The 20,374-nt window shown below is 42.9% G+C and overlaps 1 pseudogene; it reads right to left on the reverse strand.

The window, feature by feature from the left end:
* LOC134444430 (netrin receptor UNC5D-like) overlaps positions 1-15,088 on the reverse strand; it is a 78,312-nt pseudogene extending 63,224 nt beyond the window's left edge.
* Positions 15,089-20,374: the final 5,286 nt, after the last annotated feature.

Raw genomic sequence — 20,374 nt, forward strand, 5'->3', positions numbered from 1 at the left:
ATGGAGAGCATATAAAGGCTGAGGGTTAATGCAATACAGTACAGTAAATCAGTGTAGTGTAATCTGCGTATCTCGAATGACACCCATTGCTCTGTGCTCTGAAGCAAGATCTGTGATCGTGCTGGGTAGCAATATGGGCCGCTAATTGGGAGGACGCGAGATCCACATACTGCATAATTGATCATCTAGCCTCTGAGACCCTGAAAAATATTACCACTTATATATACAGTGTGTGTGTGTGTGTGTGTGTGTGTGTGTGTGTGTGTGTGTGTGTGTGTGTGTGTGTGTGTGTGTGTGTGTGTGTGTGTGTGTGTGTGTGTGTGTGTGTGTGTGTGTGTATGAGAAGATACAGAATTTTTCGACATATTTTCTCTCTCTCGGTGGCTTTAAGAAACCAAGCAGCGTGCTGTATGAAACAGTTGACAGTGAGCGCCAGAAAACTGGGATCAAGCTGCCCCCCCCCCCTACAAAGCTACAGTATATGCCTGTTAATTGCCGTTGTCACAGCCAGATATCCTCTTCTGTTGTTTACCTCTTTGTTAGAGACGCCTACGAGAAATGTTATTCTTCCTATCTTTTGTTTCTTTGAAAATTGTCAAAAAAGACAAATACTGCTCCATGTGGGACTGAGGCGAAGAAGACACCTTATGCAGGTGTATATGAATGAATATTTAAGTAATGAAGAAAACCACACATCGATGAACTCCCATTTAAGGCATTCAAAAATGGCTTAAATGGGAGTTCATCGGTGTGCGGTTTTCTTCATTGCTTACAGGTATGGATTTACTTTTTTGAACCTGCACCCAAAACCAGTCACTGGATGTGCAAATTTTTTTATTGTAATACTTATGAGTGAATATTTGAAATGCTTTTGCGTATAGGCCAATTGTATTCTCTGAGCACAACCGTAGCATTCTAAGAGAAGACCTTTTCCACAGCGGCTATCTTGGCGAAGCCGTTAGGCATCTGTTTTGGATTAGTAAAACCAGACCTCTCAAAATGAGAAGTAACAGACTCTCAGATATTGCAATAAGAATGGTGAAAATCTTATATTTGACACTGGTGTGAAAAGTTGATTGTACTAGCATCTTCAGTTGGTTCACGTGAGCAACAAATAAATCTTTTAAATCCACGTTTCTCTCAGGTTATTTTGAAGTTGCGTGAAGATGTAGTATGTATGTAGAGTATGTTCAGTATGCAAGTTTAGCAGGTGCAGTATGTTTATGGCACGAGAAGAACAGCAGAGTATGAGATAAATTAGCTAGTGAGGCTTGTTAAGTCAATATTCCATAAGAATCTTTCACTTGGTGATACAAGCACCAAATCAGGTACACAGGTTCTCCAGGGCCTACTCTCCCAGAAAGGTCAAGATGGCCGCCATATTAAAGGTGAAAAAAGCTGTTTTTGTCTTAGAATGCCAAGTAATCAAGATATATGAGTGATGGAAATATTAAAATGTATGAATTCTGACCAGGACAACTTAATAGTATCAATATTTCATCACAAAATGGCCACCACTTTTCAAAATGGCAGGCCTTACATGACTGAAAATGCATATTTATGACATACAGCTGTCCGATAGCAGGTATTCATTAATACATACTAACCTTGCCATCACTGTTGGAATACAATGTCGTAAAAACAATTTTGTTTACATTCTGTATTAGAGTGATGTTATAGCACAACCAGGGCACACTGGTGACATCACTGCTGTGAGACTCAGCATGGGGATCAGTGTCGGCTTGTGGTACAATAGCTGTAGTTGTAGTTTACTAACTCTTTTAGTAGTATACTCACTTTAGTTGTTAGTATTTATAGTCTCCCATATGCTATCTAATAAGACCCTCTATATAGCTTAACTAGAAATGTAGTTAGTGTAGTTAGAAATTTAGTTAGATAGCCGCACCTGAATTGACAGGATGTGCCAGCGCGGGAGACCCGAGCCAAGGGTAACGGGGCTTCAGTTACCCGGATGGTGTACAGATCGCACGGGACTTAAATGACACTGGATGAACGATCGGGCTGGGTGTAGGGCAGAAGTTGCCTGATTTTCATAGACTTCAGATCACATACCGCGATTCTGGTCTGACCAGGACTATTACGATTAGGGTTTCCATACAGGGCAAACTTTGTTTCCATGGCCTGGTTAACCTGGTTAACACACACACACACTGAACTAACTCAAAAGCACACACAAACATGCACACACATATTGCTGCTGCTTCATGCCTGTTACTTAATGACTGTACTGGATACCAACTAGTTGTAAATATTGCACATTACAATTGCTTACTTTATATTTAGGCCTATTATTATTTCACAATGCTACTATCACCATGTCAGAATCGTCACAATAGGACATAACTGAATATGTACAACAATACCTCTTCTTAATACATGTTCTATGTATGCCTGCTGTTGCCCAGTCTTGCACTTTATATCTCTGTAAGGGTATTGTATAAACTTAACCCTTGCAAAATGCAAATTGAAAGCCCTGCCAAATGGGGGTGGCAAAAAGATGGTGAGACCTGGAAAGTTCTCTGGTCAAAGCTTCCTGCAATTGCGGAGAGTTGCCAGCAACTGACAAAATGTGGATGCAAGACTGACTGCCGAGGAAGATGCAAATGCTATTGCTTTAGCCTCAACTGTACACATTTACGTTCACATTTACGTACATTTACGTTATGTTCCTGCAAATGTGAGGACTAAAAAGAGCTAATCCAACATGTGCATCAGAGAGTTTTCCTACCAAAACAACAAACCCAAACAACAAACATGTAATCATTATAGGCATACTGTTTTTGTAATATTTAGAATCATTCAGTGAGTGTTAGTTTATTTACATGTAATTATGAAAATACTATAATTTTCAATATTTTCGTTTTTTTAGTGTATAATTGAATTTGCCATGTTCAACATAATATATTTCCATACATAAATATTCGAATGACAAAAAGACCAACAAAGGTCTCCCAAAAAAGTAGTAATCTCTCAAAATAATGGAAAAAAGGAGGCTACAGGAGACATTGAAAATGGACTAGCTCCGAAACGTCTGTCTCTCCAGTTAATCCTTAGACTTCTGTTGTATATTTTCGGCTTCAATACACTTTTTCACACAAGTCTTGTGTGCGCCTCCTTTTTTTCCATTATTTTGAGTGATACATACATAAATATTCAAAATATGATCAGTCAATCAAAATATACATAAAAGCCATTTAAAAGCAGTTCAATTGGCGGCCATCTTGGAAAATGGCCGCCATTTTGTTTTTTCACCTGGATAGCGACCTTTTCTAAAAGGGTAGGGTCTGGAGCACCTCTGAACCAAATTTGATGCTTGTATCACCAAGTGAAAGATTGTTTGAGGTATTTGCTGCACCAGAGACGTGCGCTCAGGGTAGGCAGGGTAGGCACTGCCTACCCTAGGATAAATTTCTTAAAAATAAAAAACTAACACATGTTTTAAAAACTATTCTTGAGAGTTCACATGCATAACAAAAACATTAATTTATAAATTAGCTGTTAAAAGTAGGCTACAATAAAATAACCGGAGACCGATTAAAACCCCAAGTTGTCGCACGAAGCAAAGCGCTCAGGCTTGGACAGGTTGCCATGGGAACGCGTCGCGCAGCCTTGGCTGGTAGGTGAAGGCTCAGCTTTCGAATGCCAGGCAGAGCCAGGGTAGGCACGCTTTGACTCTGCCTATCTTGCCCTCAACGCTGTCAATGTAGAAGTTGGCGCATGCGTATTATCTATCACAGAGACTGTCAATGGAGAGCAAAAGCAGAGCTTTTCGCGATGGCGGGAATACTTAAGCCAATCACAGCTACCAACATGAAAAATTGTTCCAATTCAGGAAGCCTTCGTGCTTAAATTATGATAGCAACAACAGCTAGCAAGCTACGGCTTGTTCAAACTCTAGCCGTACAGAAAACATGGCAGTCTTTGGCGTTTTGCCTTTATTACAAAAAAATCCGAGAAGTAGCAAGAAAGATGGTTCAGATGACAGGCAATAGCTGAGCCGTTTGCAATCGCTGCATTGTGGAAATATTCAACATCAGATGGGTAGCAGCTTCAAGTAGTTTGAACACACTGGGACAAAATATCTTCATCATGTCAACCACCCCGGGCTTTTAATGGAACTAACTTGCATGGAAAACATACTCGTGATTCTGCTTTAAGGTAAGATTCATCTAATTATTAAGCTGTGGGTAGCCAAATTTTAACATGAACATGCTCAAGTTTGTCGTGGTGCCTTTTGTTGATGGGTCAGGGAGGTGTTGACATTGAAGATTGGTTGTGCTGTGGACACGAATAGACTGTGTGTGTTATTATGGACGCGAGATTGTTTTTTGAGCGTACGACATGACTTCATTTTCCTGATTTATTATGATGATGACAGACGATGCGTGAGGTGTGTGGAGCCTGTTAGCAAGTTGACGTGCAGCTGTGTTCTTTTGAAGTGCGCTGTGTACGAGATCAACGTTGGGCTCGAGTGACTGGCATGGGTGCTCACCGCACTCAGAAATTGACTTGATTTGAAACACCTTGCACAACCGTTGCTGAAGTGTTTGAGAATACAATCACGCACAAGAATGAGTCTCAGAAGTGTTTTCGTTGGTTTACTCGATGTAGGCCTACCAGTATTTACTGTCTGAATGCACCGCCGCTCATGTTTGTTGAGTTCGCAAGCAACCCGCCCCCTTGCCAACTTTCCTTCTCGTCTGCGAGTGTTTGATTAGCAGCACAAAATGCGTCAACGAAGCAGGAGCTGTTACCTAGGTTGGTTTATTGCTAAATGTTCGTTTCCCCTCACATGCTATGGTGTGATTCACAGTTGGTGAACTAGACATTTTATCTTCTTAACAAAGTAGGCTACACTGCCACCCTGCATCCTCCATGTGAAACACCCTGGCATTTGCAACAAAATAAACAGAAGAGGAGCAAAGTCAACTGCTAAAGCCAAAAGTTAAAGCTTTCCCCCCAAAATGCTGTGATGTTGTAGCTTTCTAAATTATTGTAAAATGTAGGCCTACAGGTCCTTAAATGTGTACAGAGTAGGCTATGGGTCCTTGAGCTACCAATTTGGCAATTTGACAAAAAAAACAAACAAAAAAGTCTAGCTGGCCTTTTCAACAAATTGAAATTATGCATTTTCACTTATTGTTTCAGATGTAAGGTCTACAGACAATGTCCAAATGTCTAATAGTTTAGCCTATTTACTTATTTAGTTATTAGAGCTGTGGTGGCTAAGCACTGATGGCATTTTATCTTATAGCCTACTTTATATTTACAGTATTTAGAGAAACATAGGCCTACTAATTTGTTGCACATTAAAGACCTTATCAGCATACTAGGTGAATAGGCCTAGTTGCCGATCCAAGCCATACTATTTGTTCAAAGTTTTTAGTCTTTTATAAAGGTTTTTAGCTGATAGTGACTCTCCAGATTTGGTTAAAATGCAGGAAATTGCATCTAAGAAATACATTTTTTTCTGGGGGAGGACCCCCAGACCCCGCGCTAAAAAATACACAAACAAGTCCGACAGGCGGACAACAGATGCGTCCGTCTATGCCCGTTCTGAACCTTTTTTGCCCAAACGCCCCCTTGGCCTCCTCATAACCTGTCAAGGCAATTTATCAATAAGCCTACCATGTACTGTATAAGCCTGGATTTGAAAAAGTACCATAGGATTTCAACAGTGTTGGGCAATTTACTGAAAAACTGTAATGCATTGCTGATTACATGTTACTGTCTTTTCAAAATAATCCCTTACACTACATTTAGCAATGTGGGGACCTAAGGCGAATTTAGCTTAGGGGGGCCATCGGTCCATCCCATATCACATTTTTTTTTAACATAAAATCTCTATTTTTGTTAGGCTATTTTTTTTTTTAATCACGATTTTTTATTTAAAAAAAATAAATAATTACAAACATAAAAAACAGGCAAACATTACAATGAATTACAATGAAACATTTCAATGAATAGGCTATTTGCAATTTTGCATAGGCCTACATTAAATAAACTAAAATGTGAAATTCTCTTTTCACTTTAATATGAGAGCAGTGATGTCCCCCCCCTCACTGAAGTGTTATTTCATGTGTGTGCATGATGCTGTCACCTATTTGAAGTGACGTTGATGTTGGATTTCATGGAATACTTTTAAATGCCGCTTTGGGAAGAAAACAGAGTAGGCGACAGGTGAACTGTATTTCTGTCAAAACAGTGGTTTGCAGGCGTTTGCGTTTTCACGTGGATATTGTCTTCGTGGACCGTAACAGACAAACCGTAAGTTCCATAAACTAATCAATGAGACATTGGCTACGTGTACATGATGTTTTTAAGTCCGATTTAATAAATGCGATTTAAATAGATCGGATTAAGAGTTATTTTGCAATGTGTATACATGGCACTTTCACTTAAATGCGATTAAACGTCTGGGGAAAATAAAGCATTGCGATTGGACTGAGGACGCACGTGCTGAGCGAGCCAAATAAGGCACGGGGGCGTGGTTCAATGCCACCGAGATGCAGGTCATCTTCCCCACGAAAATCGTTGCCTCAGGCGGACTGAAATCACAACATTTCCCCCTTTCTCCCTGGATCATTTACAATGCTACATTGGCTACCCTGTTAGCATAGAAAAACGAGTGGTCAAATGGTAATGTGGAGTAACTTTGTTGTGCTTCATTACTTTGTGGGGCACTTTTACATCAATATATGGAAGCCACAACATTTATAGTCGCTTAGGGACTTTAAATTAAGCAAAACTTTCATGTGAAAATCAACAGGAAGTGCCGCCATGTTTTTCTCACTGGCAAAGAGCTTTTGGTTTGCACGCATGAGCTCCAGGCCAAAACTGAGCGACTGCCACCTTGTGGACACAAGAGGGAATCACAAGAGGGAATCACAATTCAGAAACCCATCACGGGAGGGCGGACGGACGGACGGAAGGACGGACGGACGGACGGACGGACGGACACCAAAGCCTCTTATAGAGATGCGTGGGACGCATCTAAAAATATTTATTTTCTATATTTACTGCCTACCCTACCATACCCCTCACTGCACGTCACTGTGCACTAAGCGGCTTGCTATCACCTCTATTAGTGGGCCACTCACCCAGTGGACATCATCCTTCCAGGTGTGGTTGAGCTCTTATTTTCCCCACACACAGGCTCTTTTGAGGAAAGGGTCTCTCATCAGCTCAATGTCATAAATTACCTTCAGTGTGCAATTCAGGTCTCCACTGCTACACTTGACCCCTGTTTTTTTATCTTCATATTGTTATTGTGCTTGTTAGGCTTTAGCCTATGCAAATAATTAAGCTCATGCAGTAATCACAGGTACATGGGGCTAAGTGGTGTTTTCATAATACATCTTTTGAAGTCTGGAAAAATGTGGACAGAGGTCAAGTGTCTTATTTCTATAGTAAAGAAGAAGGATCACCGCACACTAGTGGACTTAGTTTTGCTATTTTTTATTTAGGTGAACAACGCGTTTCGCATTCACTTTCACTTTGTCTTATTTCCACTTAGTCTGCTGTGTATGCTTAGCGATTGCACATCCTGCACCATGCCCCCGCGGCTCTTAAAAGAAGTGCCTGCTTTAAGTGCACTTTGCATCCATCATATTCTTTCCTCCTCTCTTTGATCCTACACAACTACACCCTGAGGGAATTCACGTACTTGAATCATTCAGACTTCTGGATGACGAGGACATCAAAATCCCTGATATCAAAAAATGGACAAAACAGCATCACTATCTGTGTGCCTCGAACACATAGTAGCTGTAACAGTGAGATATATACAGCAGGGCCTACTTTTGCCCAAAGTTTAGCAAAAAGAAAAAGAAAATGAAAAAGCTCAGTTTGCTAGTTGTAAAAAGCTTAAGATTGAACGTCACAGCCCCAGAGCCACAGCTACCCAACTCATATGCTTTTTAACGCTTTTTGGTTTATGACCTTGGCGGCTGGGGCTCCCAGACAGAGAGATGCTATTAGGGCAGGTGGGCATAGTGCTACAAACTATGTGGAACTGGTCAATGCACACACCCCAAATTGAGATGACATGGTATTTTTGTTATCGCTAAAATTGCTGCTGCAGACAGGCCCCTATAAAAACAAAGATTATACACATGACTTGGTGTGGCCTTTGTGATATCTCGAGATTTGTGTCTTACATGTTTTTCAATTACTTTTTGCACCTACAGTTACAGACAGATCGTTTTCATCCAAAGCTGTAAGATGTTCTTAACACTGAGGTACTAGTGTAGATAAAGGCCCCTTGTTCATTTTAATTGAATCCCTCCATAATGTGGCAAATTGTATTTATCAGAGAAGCACTTGGGGAAGAGGATTTCAGGTAAGATAATAACAGGCAGTACATACAACTCTCACAGGCTACAGTGTCTTATTGAAAAGGTATGTCAATGGTACAAGGCAAAGGATTGTATTACCATTCGTTAGCACATTAGAACAGGTATTTCAGATGATTTAAGTAGTCTACACCTACATTTTCCTTTCTGTTGACCAGCGTAATTCATATCCCCATACAGTTTGAAATGCCCACTTACAGATTGGCTATGGTATGTACTGGACTCGGCTAAACATTCTTGATGCCAAATCTCGTCTGAACCAGTATATGCCAGATGCAGCCTCTTTTGTTTTATGTTAGCCTACCATTTGGCCCAGTACGTTTACAAAATAAACACTGATGATAAACACTTCAAGCCTTCACAACCACCAGGCAGTGTCTATAATTACTTTGAAAATTAACAAAAGAGAGAATCACCAGCACTCTAAATTTACGGTAATGGCATTGTCCAAAATAAGACCTTGTTTCATAGTCACCAATGATCATAATGGATTGGAAACCTGGTGTTCAATTGTGGGACGTTGCAGCTTTTTTCTGTGACCAGTGGACCTACAGGGAGCCCAATAAAATCCCAAAATGATGTCAGATTTTGTACGCCTCTGTAAACACTGTTCTGTTTTCAAAAGCATCAGAGGTACTTGAGCATGCTAACACATCTAAAACGGCTTTTAAGACTCAATCATTTGCAAACAAAGACTTAACGTAAAGTAAATTACTGAAAACATCCACAGGGGTGTTAATGAACTATCCAAGTAATTAAGACACAATTCTGTGTGTTGGACAAAATGTGAGGGTTACTTACATAAAAAGTAAGACACAGGGGGTTCTGCTGAGAGCCCTCTGAATAGACTGCTACACTTGGTCTGTTGGCAAACTCAAGGGCATTGCAGAACTTACTGTATCTGTGGTTTGTGATTCATCTGCTTGGCCAGTAAGTAAGAGATGCTATCAGCTGCTCGGTGTGGAATGGAGGGCCAATGTCCTAATCAATACAATCCAATTCTTCATAGATCCCTAACACAATTAGCCTGCCCCAATATACAATTCGCCCATCCATTCCCAGGCCAAGGAATAGAGTATAGATTTATCTGTGGTTATGAATGTGATGCAGATATGTTTTTTTTTTTTTTTTTTTTTTAAACAGTTGTGCAGCTGGCAAGGTGAGAACACTCGAATGTGCTCTTAATTATGCCTAAGAGATTTCCATCATCTTAGCAGCACAACAGCAGGGAGAGGTCCCACTGTGGAAAAAAAGCAAAAAACAGCCTGGCCGATATGCTGGCTGACCAAAGCTAAGCACACCATTTCTGAGGCAGAAAGGTGCAATACTGTTGCAATCAGCATAAATGTTAATTGGGCATAGCGAGCTGCAATCAGCCAGTGTGTGGCTCTTAGGGGCATAATGGCCTGGTCCTCACAGCCTGTGTGATTGTCTGTTTTTGGTATCAAAGTGCCACACTACTTCCTATTATTTCGCTCCTGCATAATAAAAGATACAGAGGTGGACAGAAAAACTGAAAACAACTAATCAAAACTAACAGAGGTTAACTGTTCCCATTATCAGTAGACCTCCCTTCACACTACAGTATGTGCAAGGAGAGATAGATAGATAGGAGGGCTTACTCGCGTCATAACAGCGTAGTACGAAATGATGGGAGTACGGAAATTGTATTCTTCTTCTACGGTCAGTATTGGAAGCATCAGGGAAGCATGCAATACCACTTCCGCGAGGGTCTGAGTGTGGAACAGGTCATAGGACAGTGTGAATGTTTGTCAGCTGTCCTTAATTAAGCAATTAAGCTTACTGCTGACCAACAGCTGCAGTTAATTTGGCCACAAATTATCCATCATGGTGTCGCCCCCACTGACCATGCGCAAGGGAGTACGGAAATTGTATCCATCGCACCCACTGACCAATGACCATGCTTAAGGGAGTTAATTTTCCATCCACTCGTGTCCTCAGTCAACGCCCCGGCACTACACCGTGGCCAATGCATTTCCCCCCGAGAAATTGTTCTTCTGTATCGAGTTTCTTTGATTATGTCCTACATTCATTAGCTGCTTCTTGGACGAGTTTAACCCTTTGAGGAGTAAGGACTTTTTTCCAGTTCTTGTAGAATTTCACTTGAACACTCTACAGCTCCCATAGAACTTTGTGTTAACAAGTCCGGCAGGCGGGCAAAGATGCGTTCAAAAGCACAAATATAAAAATGCGGGCAAAGATCGTGTTTTGGCCGATTTAAAGAAAGCATTTCAGACGGACAGACTAAAGGACGGACGGACGGACGGACATACCCTTTTAAAGAGATGCTAGGACCTTGTCCTTGTGACATCAAAATGAGAACCCAAAACTCTAGTAAAATTCTAATCACATATTTGTGATGGTACTCTTCAAAGGGGGGAGAGCATTGAAGTGAGGCAGAGAGATTGTAATGTGACTGAAATGTGAGTTGGGAATTCAAAATGCTACATAATTATGTGCCGTTATTTTCCACGTCAGATGACAATGCACTCAACAGCTTTGAAGTTCAGAGTACTTCATTACCAGGCCAAACCCCTCAATGTGACGGCTGAATTTCACCATGGCGTTACTATCAGAGATTATTTAAGTATATCTTATCTGCTCTCTCTGTTACTGTTCTTTTTTTGTGCCCCTTTCATCTTAATTCACTCCGTTTCTACTTCTCCCCTACCTTGCATCACTGTCTGTTTGTTTCTTCCTCCTGTGTTGTTTTATTTTACAATTTGTGACAAGGAGGCAATCTTTTAAGAACCTGCTACTAATTATAAGCTGTTGAAAAACCTCACCCATGTTGTTAGCTCCGTGAACAAGGAGCCAGGGAGTCATTTCAAATATACGGTTCATGTCTGGCCAAAAATGTGTTTTTTTTGTTTTGGTTTTTTGTTCCCTCATCCTTGACACTGTCTAATGAGAGCGGCTGAAAACGGAGCAGAGCAGTGCAGCGAAGCGAGATCTGCTTTCTCAAAATCATTTCTTTTCTGGTTGATGGTGGGGATTACAAGACTGTTGGTAAACAACAGAAAAAACCTTGACAACACAATTGCTCACCAGCTGCACTGCCTTTAAAAGTAACTGGCAAAGAAAACGAGCAAATTCATAATTGGGGAGGTGAAAAAAAATGAATAGTGAGAGGCTAGGCACAGACACACTCTCTCTCTCTCTCTCTCACTCACACACACACACACACACACACACACACACACACACACACACACACACACACACACACACACACACACACACACACACACACACACACACACACACACACACACACACACACAGAGTTTTCCACGCACAGCAGCGATATAATAAAAGTTGAGAGTTTTCATTTCCACACTATCAGTCAGAAAACTATTTCACAGCACAGCAATCAGAAAATAATGAACTTCCCCAAGCACTTGAGCACCTTTTCCAACCGAGGGGTCCTCTTGAATACAGGAAAGCGCCGTTTCCAATGCTGCCAAATCAGAGTGCATTTTAGACAAGGTGTTGGATAAGACATCCGTGTGTGTGTGTGTGTGTGTGTGTGTGTGTGTGTGTGTGTGTGTGTGTGTGTGTGTGTGTGTGTGTGTGTGTGTGTGTGTGTGTGTGTGTGTGTGGTTGTGTGTGTGGTTGTGTGTGTGTGTGTCTCGTCTAACTCTCAGGAGTGTCTCGTCTAACTGTCAGGAGTGTCTGCTCTCACCTGTGCTCTCGTCCAGGTGCTCCTGGGAGGCGTGCTGGCTCTGGTGCACCCAATCCCCGTTGCACTTGAAGAAGATCTGCAAGGCGGGCGCGGCACGGCACTGGAGCCTCACCGGGTTGCTCTTGACGATGTAGGCATCCTCTGGCTCCATCAGGAAGTGGGGCCGCGTGCTCTGGCCGTCCGAGCCGCCATTGCCACCCGATGCTGCAGGAGGGAAAACGACACAGGCAGGCAGCAGTGAGAACAGAACAAGACGCAATCATTTCAAGAGTTGTTTTTTCAAGAGCAACTTGAGCTTGTGAACTCTCAGATTGGAGCCAACATCACCATCAGACATTGCATATGGAAAAATATATGAATCCAACAGACAGAAGAGAGCAGAGCAGGAGCACTAAGAAGTATTGGGCCTCATGAACAATTACACTTTGTCATTTTGACCCCAAAAAGTTCTCTTCTGATGTGAAGCAGGTTTACACAGCTACTCTTTTCAGGCAGGAAACAGTAGCACTTATGTAGTATGAATTAAATGACTTTTGAATTATTTAACATATTAATTACATAAAAATTATTCCATCCGTTAAAATCCATAGGGCTGTGGATGTTTGGCAACCCCCTTGGGGGGGTTCCGAACCCCATGTTGTGAACCACTACTGTATTGAACCACTAAAAGCCGGCAGCCTGAGCAGAATAGGGCAGAAGTCACCGTTCCTCTCCATAATGAGGAGCTTGAGCTTGTGAACTCTCAAATGAAATGTTTCCAGCAATCAAACTTTTTGGTGCACCCAGTGACCCAACAAGTGAGATCACAATTGCAGTTGTTAAGCGAAGAACACAACAAGGTTAAGTCGTTAAGAAGATCATTTTGAGTCCCTGTGTGTGCATGTGTGTGTGTGTGTGTGTGTGTGTGTGTGTCTGTCTGTGTGTGTGCGTGTGTGCATGAGCATGCGTGTGCACATGTGTGTCTGTGTCTGTGTTAAGAAAACATGACAGTTTCAAAGAAGAATACACCCAGAAGATGACAGTGTTCCCTGGATCAACATAAATCGAAGCAAATTGCGGATAAACGAAATGTGTTTGCAGGAAGTGCCAGGGGTTGCGCTGCCTGACTGCACCATCGGAGCAGGGGAAAAATAACAGTTTTGTGGGTTTTTAGCCAATGTTACGTAAAAACAGGGCGTCACATCAACCACCCGTTTGCAGGAAGTGCCAGGGGTTGCGCTGCTTGACTGCACCATCCGAGCCTCCAGACGTGCCTCATCCCATCTCAAGACGCACATTATGTCACAGCATAGGTGCAGAAATTCTCAGCCCAAGTGCAAAATACTGCAAAACAGCTTTTGTTGTCTGACCTTTAGCAATAGAAGTTCATTACACCGCTGTCAACAACTGTGTTACGTCATTTAGAAGGTAATATGGGACATCAGCTGGAGATGCATTGCCTCTGCAGGGCAGCTGTGGCCTAGTGGAGGGCAGCCGTGGCCTAGTGGTTAAACAGTTGGTGTTTCAATCTAGTGGTTGATGGTTCGAATCCCCCTGACCTCTCCCTACATCTCCATCCATGGCTGAAGTGCCCTTGAGCAAGGCACCTAACCCCACATTGCTCCAGGGACTGTAACCAATACCCTGAAAAAGAATAGTTGTAAGTCGTTTTGAATAAATGAAAGCGTCAGCTAAGTGTAATGTAATGTATGCTAAATCCACTGGGGAAGACACTATAGTCCTCACATCGCCATGGATAAAATATCAGTGATGAATAAAACAACTGTTCCCTTCATTTCCGATTCATGTGAGCATAACATTCAAGCCCATCAAGTCTTTTCCGTAAAGTGTTTGATATGGTTAAGCCACGGAGATCTGCAGAGGAAAAACCCATGAAAGTCATAACAGCTTACCATCAAATCCAATTTTGTCCACTGCAAATCGAATTGACCACCCCCCTTTCTCTTCTGCCACATTTTGTGTCATGTTAAATGGGTATAATAATTGAGCAAACATGCGCACAAGCACACGGGACACATGCACAAAAACATGCGGACGGTGCACCTTTTGTTCCATCAGTAGCACAGATGAGAACAGGCATTTACACTTTGCACAGTGTGCGCTTTCAAAAACACATCTACTCCAAAATCTGTAGAGGTCTTCAACGATAACACAGACAGTAAAACCAAAGAGATGGATTTTTCTTTTTCTATGGAAAAACACTTTTCATCCTCCTTTTCATCTCAAACAGTGCAAATGCAAGGCATTGTAAGGGGCCATTGTGAGACTCAATAGGGAGATAATTAAGGTAGTTAATTCCTCTTAGAAATTACACAATAACAACTATTTTGTGTTAAGTGCCTGCGATTCAGCCCATCTGCACATTTGAAAAAATAACACAATCTTTTCTAGCCCCTTTTAAGCACACAAAAAAATCTAAGGCCATATGAAAGGGCAGTATGGGGAAAAATAAACACTCCGAAGGCAGTATGTCTCTAGGGAGGTTTAGAGGTCTACTGCGCCACTCAGTCACATCAGCATGGCATTTCTTCTGTCCTGCAAGCATTCAGATGCCTCACAGTGGATACACACAAAACATTCGCATTCGCTTGACATGTTTGGGAGCATCGCAAGTCCGAGAGGTTTACAGGCTGTTTAGTTGTTCCCTTTCACACAGCACAGTCAGCGTTCACGTTCTATCCGCATGCAGCAGCATCCAGTCCCACTCTAAACATGTTTTATGTGCATATATGGCCATGCAAAGGCTCGAAAAATGTGATCGTCCTTATCTGTTGAGCAGCTAATGTAATGGCAATTTACATGGATGCCAATATGCTTTTAGGACGCCAGAGGCTTATTTCCCGTACAAGATCTGGCAATACTGCTGACAGTCGATGAGTGCAGAATACAGATTCAAACATTCAAACAAATGGCTAGTTATTAAAAACAAAGTGTAAACAATCACATAACTTTCTGGAGCTGTCGAAGAGTTTTTGGAACTATATGCTTCAATCCATCGAGTACCCATGATTACACCAAGAGTAAGATAGTAACGTGTTACTTTTTGAATTTTGATAGAATGAGCCCTGTTTCACTTCTGGGTGTTGGAGGTTGTTTGCACGCAATTTTTTTGCGAACTGCTAATACTCATGTAACATTTAGTTTTCAGCTAAGAGCAGTCAACGTACTAACAGTGACCAATATCACCGTCATTAGCTCGGGTGGACAAAGTAGGCATAGCCTACATTGACGGCACTCTGCCTCTGATGATCTGTTCTCATGTAGGCTATTCTAACCGTTTCGGATACCGCTGGACACGTCAAGCGGATGTCTCGCGCTTGCAGTATGTATGCACCCTCATTCTCCCACCCCTACCAATCATGTTCCATAAAAGGGCCCATTAAACTGTACCCTTTCTGAGGCACCGACTCACAGTAAATCTGTCAATGAGTCATCTTCCGAGACATTTCATTACAGGGACGGGTGTGTGTGTGTGCGAGTCTGCGAGAGAGAGAGAGAGTGTGAGTGTGTGTGTGTGTGTGAGTGTGTGTGTGTCAATGTGAGTGTGTGTGTGTGCGTGGGGGGGGGGTGTCAAGGGTGAAAATTAAGTGTAGGACAAGGTGGTGAGGAAGAATACAAGTGGGACCTCAATGAATGGAGAGAAGTCGGTGAGGAAACACCATCACAGGGAGATAAGGTGAGAGGTCCCACTTGTCAAGCAATCACTGTCAGTGAGTGACACCACACACACACACACACACACACACACACACACACACACACACACACACACACACACGCACGCACGCACGCACGCACGCACAAAATGGGATTCACAACCTGTAGAACTAATTCTGCTAACAGCACCATTTACTGTATAAGTGATGGTGAGATAATCCAACAAGGGCTATTAATGAATTAGAAGAGATGGGAAGAGGGTGCTGTTCTCCCACTAATTAAACTGGAGAGATCCTTTTTTGATTGGACTGAGTGGAGCGATTGGAGTTCACTCACAGGGCTGGACTGGAGGAGAAATAGGGCCCGGGCACTTTTGGATTAAAGGGGCCCCTCATAATTAGCTGCGCAGAACTGACTCACTAGTGGGCCTTGCACCCTTGTGGGCCCCTTTTTTTTTACATCTATGAAAATAGGGGCCCTCAAGGGTGCAGGGCCAACCTGGAAATGCCCGCTATGCCAGATGGCCAGTCCAGCCCTGTTCACTCATATCCCAAACCACCTCCGTGTTGTCGCCAAGCTCATTACGGACTATGTCAAAATGCTCGTACACTTGTTGCAGTCAAAAGGTAATGAATAATTGGAACAAGGTGACAATCTATGCCCCATAAACCCTGGACCCTCCACCACACACACCCACACACACACACACACCCCTTCCTCCACTGCCGACACCACCACCACAAGCTCCCACCTCACATCATCACAGCCACCATGTCACCGCACCTCCTGTACCTTATCTGCTCCCAGAGCTCTCATGATATGCTCATAAATACAGCCCTTAATGAAGCCGACGAACGTGCTGCCAATATGTCACTTAAATTCTTATCATTACGCCATCTAATGTTTCTTTAAAAAAACAAATTCTGCTCATGGTGCTGCGGTCAAGTATCAATATAGCTTGCTTATGTTCCCCAAGTCCACCCCCCATTCCCGCCCCACCAGCTCTCACCTTATACTCCCACCCCACCACAATATCATCCAACCCTCACCGTACCGACCACGAAAAAGGCCCGGGGTGGCCAAGAGGGTAGAAGATCACAACCACCTCTGACCTGCGCTTAAGTGGGAGGCTGAGCACCCCCTCTGGGGCTGTGATCCCTGTCATCAATCACCTCTTCTTATCTATTCTGCAGCACAGGACGCGCTGTGCACTACAGCAGTGTTTCCCAACCAGGGGTACGTGTACCACTAGGGTTACGCGAGCATACTGCAGGGGGTACGTGAAAAGAATGTAGGCCTAATGATAATAAATGTATGGACTATACATGGGTTCTAATTTTTTGTTTTCCCCTGACTGCACGAAACTAACTGTGCACAACTCAACCTCTGATTGTTGGAAACCTCCGCTGTCGGTCAAAAAAATAGCTCACATGGTTGGCTGCCAGTGTCTTGCCCCTCCTCACAATAGGGTCATTTCACGTGAAATCAGACACTTTGGGACCCGACCAACACAGATTTCAATCATACTTGGTGTGCCTGTATAGTAGCAAGGTAGCACCCTAGAACTGCATTTGTGTGAATCTGACACCAATATTAAGGGAGATACAGACTAGCAAAGGTTTACATATGAGGGTAGGGCACTATGCATTCAGCCTTGATTATATCAGTCTGTGTAAGTCACAAAAAGATTTCTGTGGTGTTATTTGAAAGTTTTTTTTCTGGCTCTACAAATTACACAAACACAAATGACAGCATGTCTATCGGAATATGTGAAGGATGGAGATGGTCCATGAGGATGCAGGAAGTTCAGTTTCACCTCTCCAGTGCTCAGCATACATTCCTCAACACATGCTAGCTACCAGTTGCCATCATATACAGCTACAACATACCCTTTGATGCTTGAACATTTAAAGCATTCCTTTACTGAGCTTATTCTTTCAACCCTGCCTTCTCTGAATGCTGAAAATGGTCTAGCTTCCACTGTGTATATTGACAATGGGCAGAAGCTGTGTAGTTTTTGAGTAGGTCTACCTGGAATAGGGACCGACAAGGGTGCAGGGCCCACCGGGAAAATGCCCATTATGCCAGATGGCCAGTCCAGTCCTGTCCCTGACACTACTCTGTTACTACTTTATGACAACTCATTTCAACCTTTATGTCGCATTATCTCTGAAATGAATTGAGAACCAAACACCCCATTATCAGGTGTTGTTTACGACCTTACAGGCTATGTTTAAACAAGAAACGTTTTAAAATAGAAGTCGTTTTGATATTCAATTTTTAATTTTTCAATTTATCATAATGCATATTCTGAGGGTTGTTGTATTCCATGCTGTTTGTGTAATTTGTAGAGCCAGAAAAAAATAACACCACAGACATCTTTTTATGACTTACACAGACTGATCAAGGCTGAATGTATATTGTCCTACCCTCGTATGTAAACCTTTGCTAGTCTGTATCTCCCTTAATATTGGTGTCAGATTCACACAAATGCAGTTCTAGGGTGCTACCTTGCTACTAAACAGGCACACCAAGTATGATTGAAATCTGTGTCGGTCGGATCCCAAAGTGTCTGATTTCACGTGAAATGACCCAATATCGTGTTTACAAACACGGTGAACCCATGTATAGCGCATAGACATTGGGATGGAGTAAAAGATTATGAGGGGGTACTCATGGTATGACAAAATGGCTTAGGGGGTGTGCAGGATAAAAAAGGTTGGGAAACACTGCACTACGGTGTCTATATTTCGGTCATCCAAAGGGTAAGTGAAATGGCAAATGACTTTAAACAGGTGTTAGGAACTCCCACAGGAAGCTCTGAACTGAATTGTGCCGTGAAAATATTCTTAAATTAGTTTGAGATCTTTTTTTTCCTTATACATACTGTAGTGATGTAAGAAGGACGAGCCTTATGAATTGGGGGACTTGTCTCTTGGGGTGCAGACTAAAAAGTCTATTTCACAAAATGCTCTAATATGGTTCAGTGACAGATCATCCAACTGTGATGATATGCTGTACCTTTTTATAGTAAGGATACCCCACCACCGAAACACTACGAAAAAGGAGTTGGGGCTGGGTGGTGTGATGTGGTATGGTATCGAAGCGAGGCGCTCTTCACAGACAAGGGTTTTTGGCCTACCTCTCCTGACAGAGTGGCGCGACAACGCTTACTGTCAGCAATAGCGTTTTATCAGTTTACGCCGACCAAAGGTAACGGACAACAACGTAAATGGGCTACGGGGAGAACGAGGCAGGAAGATGACACTTAGCTCCTTATCCATCCGCCAGCCACACTGTGTCCTTTTTCGCCGGCTCGGCAGTATTTCACAGAGACTTGGATGCACAAAGTCCTTTAAATCGGCCTGCTTTATTCTCACACCCCATCATATCCCCAGGGACTTCTCAGGGGGCTTTACTTTCTATTTCATTTTATAAATCTTTCCCCCTTCTCCTCCGCTGCTCTTCCCACTGAGCTAAGTGTCAATGCTGAGACAGATGGGGGGCAGGCGGGGAGTTGGGGGTGGTTTGTGGGGAAGGGGGTTGTACAAGCTTGCAAAGTGATAGGTTGGTGGGGTGGATTGGGGGTGGGTATGGGGCGGTGGAACAAACCGGGAAGGCTTCACATGACGAACGCCCGCTTGGATTTCATCAGGCCCCGGCTTTGTCTGAAAGCTGCGATGTCAGGAAATGTCAGCCTAATCCAGGCACTGAGGTGAGAGGAGTAGCTGGGAGCCGGGGTCGTGCGGGGCGTGGCACTGCTGGTCTGCTCTCTCTCTCCGATCTCCATTTGTCTTCGAAACCTCAGCATGAACTCCACGGGGCAGCATAACAAGGAGGAGCACTCATGACAGAACACACTTTTATACTCATAACACACACACACACACACACACACACACACACACACACACACACACACACACACATATACACACACACGCGCACGCACACGCACACGCACACACACACACACACACACTCAAGACTCAAATGCACACTCTAGCACACAATACGCATGCACTCTGATTCGTGCCCTCCATATACGAGACATAAGCTTGAGACACGGAGAGGAGAGCATGTCCATTTGCAGCACGCTACAATAGCGGGGTGTGTGCGCACAGCACACATGCACATCAAAGACCCTGCAGAACAATGCGGTAGCAGCACAACCAAGGCATAGCTCCTCCATTGCATCACTGATAAACTATGTGGGTTCAAGGCAAATCACAAAGCTTTTCAGAGCAAATTAAACAGGCTCTTATTTGCCTCTGAATAATGATCTGGTCCATATTGGCCACGGGTGATCTTTTCTTAACCACTGAAGCGATAATACTTTCAAAGCCTACAGGCACCGCTCTGGGCGTTTTTCGATAATGCCATGCTCCAACAGCTGTATGGCTTGGAATGACACTGAAATATGAGGTCATTACTTCCAAAACAACTGATTGGAAAAAAAATCGAGTGGAAGCTCCTGCACAAAAGATAATTCAAGTAAATATTATCTGGGGCACATTTTGAGCATTTGTTAAAAAAAACAAATGTAAAAAGATCAACAAATTCGAACAGTAGGCATTTTATGTTACCTACTTTTATTCATACAGTTGGCATTTTATTGCACCAAACGTATAGGCTA

Source organism: Engraulis encrasicolus, chromosome 3, assembly GCF_034702125.1.
Source record: "Engraulis encrasicolus isolate BLACKSEA-1 chromosome 3, IST_EnEncr_1.0, whole genome shotgun sequence".
NCBI classification, from domain to species: Eukaryota; Metazoa; Chordata; class Actinopteri; order Clupeiformes; family Engraulidae; genus Engraulis; species Engraulis encrasicolus.